The sequence below is a fragment of the Penaeus chinensis genome, chromosome 42 (genome assembly GCF_019202785.1).
Source record: "Penaeus chinensis breed Huanghai No. 1 chromosome 42, ASM1920278v2, whole genome shotgun sequence".
Classification (NCBI taxonomy): Eukaryota; Metazoa; Arthropoda; class Malacostraca; order Decapoda; family Penaeidae; genus Penaeus; species Penaeus chinensis.
Window position 1 is genome coordinate 9,780,295 of NC_061860.1, and position 2,500 is coordinate 9,782,794.

Genomic DNA, 2,500 nt, shown 5'->3' on the forward strand with positions numbered 1-2,500 from the left:
AGATAAATAAACGTCCTGCTGACGAAAGTCAAAGAAGAAGAGAAAGGAAAGAAAAAGAAAAAAGAAGGAGAAGAAGAAGAAGAAGATGAAGAAAGAGATGAAGAAAAAGATAAACAAAAGTCCCGCTGACGAACGGAAAAAACATAAAACAGCAAAACAAAGGCAAAGAAGAAGACAATAAAAAGGAAGAAGACAAATGACAAATAAACGAGAACAAAAAGTAAAAGAGAACGAGAAGACAAAAGAGATAACCAAATGAGACCAAAACAAAAATAAGATAATGAATAAGTGACTTATTTTTTTTTTTTTTTTTTTTTTTTTTACTGATAGGTAAAGTGTATTGTTTTAAGAAGTCTTAATAATGTTTGGATAAAGTCTCTGCAAGTATGATTCTATCGACCTGCCGGTGGATTCTTGTGGGAATATTTTCTTCGTATCATAAGAAAATAGAGGAGAGAGAGAGAGAGAGAGAGAGAGAGAGAGAGAGAGAGAGAGAGAGAGAGAGAGAGAGAGAGAGAGAGAGAGAGAGAGAGAGAGAGAGAGAGAGAGAGAGAGAGAGAGAGAGAGAGAGAGAGAGAGAGGGAGAGAGAAAGAGAAGTGTGGATAGAGATAAAGATAGTTTCAAAGGAACGTGGGATATGTGTGGTCACTCTGTTGCGTCATTTACATAACACCCACGATGTTGTGTATTGTTTTAAGTTCTCTGTCTCTGTCTCTCTCTCTCTCTCTCTCTCTCTTTCTCCGTCTGTCTGACTCTCTCTCTCTATATATATATCTTCTCTCTCTCCTCCCCATTCCTTCTCTTCCCCCGCCCTCCCTCCCTCCCTCTCCCCTTCCTCACTCCCTTCCTCCCCCCTCTCCCTCTCTCTCTCCCCGCTCACTCTCCCTCTCCCTCTCCCTCCCTCCCTTCCTTCCCCCCTCCCCCCTCGTCCCCCCTCCCTCACTCCTCCCCTCCCCCCTCTTCCCCCCCCAACACACGCACGCCCACCCCCTCCCCTCTCACTCTCCCTCTCCATCTCCCTCTCTCTCTCTCTTCCTCCCCCCTCACTCTCCCTCCCCCCCACTCCCTCACTCCTCCCCTCCCCCCCTCTCCCCACCAACACTCGCACGCCCACCCCTCCACGCCCGTAAGTGCATGAAGAAGTGGTCGGCACTCGTGGGAGGCGGCTGGTTCACCTGGTCCAAGGAGCAGGATGTCTCAAAGGTCATAGGACTTCAATCCTCCTGAAGATCCTCCGCTTAAGTGAAGTGCAGGGTAGGGAGGGAGGGAGGGAGGGAGGGAGGGAGGGAGGGAGGAGGGAGGGAAGGATGGATGGAGGGAGGGGGTTGGGGAGGGGGGGTTGGGGAGGGAGGGAGGGAGGGAGGTAGGGCAAATGGGGGTCAGTAGAGAGGGGGGAGGAAGATAAGGAGAGAAGGGAGAGAGGAGAGGGAGGTTGGGATATATATATATATATATATATATATATATATATATATATATATATATATATATACATATATATATATGTATGTATGGAGAGAAAGAGAGATGGATAGATATATAGAGAAAAGAGATGGATTGATAGATATAGAGAGATACAGATGGGCAGATAGGTAGATAGATAGAGAGATAGAGATGGTTAGATAGAGGGAGAGATATAAGTTGAAGAAGAGAGAGAGAGACATAAAGATTGCGAGATAGATGGACAAATATAAAGGTATGTAAGGTAGAGAGAGATAGAGATAGATAGATAGATAGATAGATAGATAGATAGATAGAGAGAGAGAGAGAGAGAGAGAGAGAGAGAGAGAGAGAGAGAGAGAGAGAGAGAGAGAGAGAGAGAGAGAGAGAAGAGAGATACAGTGTAAAAGTGAGAAAGCGAGGCAGTGGACAGTTCTTATCATAATTACCACACCTTTGCTTAAAAAGTTGCCATTTTAATACATATATATCTCTTTCTTCTTCTTCTTCTTCTTTTCTTTCTTTCTTTCTTCGTCTTTATCTTTTTCTTGTGAGTGCAGACAAACCCATCAACACTATCTCCCTCATTCTCTCATAAGCCCGTTGTCCTCCAGATCAAATCGGAAAAGTAAATCGATTCTGAACAATGAAAATGGTGCTCATGCAGTTTTTAGTGGCGTTTTATCTTCGCCAAAATTTTAGCTTGCATCATCTTCGCCAAATAAGAAAATGCAAATCATGGGTAAAAATGAGAATATATGAGGTCGAGACAGAGCGAAATATCACTTAACGATCCCGAAAAAATAGATATATCACGGTCATGGATGGAAATGAGGAAGAAAAGAGGAAGAGAGATAAGGGGGGAGAAGAACGAGACTATGAGAGATAGGGAAAGAATAAGAATAAGATAAATAGATAAAGCAGAATAAGGAAATAGGAAAAGAAATAGGGAGATAATTAGAATATGAGAAATCGGGGAAGAAGAACAAGAATATGAGAAAATGGGAGAGAATAAAAATGAGAAATAGGGAAAGAAGAATAAGAAGAACTGGAGAGATA

General features: G+C 43.0%; 1 protein-coding gene across 1 annotated transcript in view; it reads right to left on the reverse strand.

Annotated features, from left to right (window-relative positions):
- LOC125047956 (protein spaetzle 3-like) overlaps positions 1-2,500 on the reverse strand; it is a 42,854-nt gene that overhangs the window by 31,908 nt on the left and 8,446 nt on the right. The window lies entirely within an intron of this gene.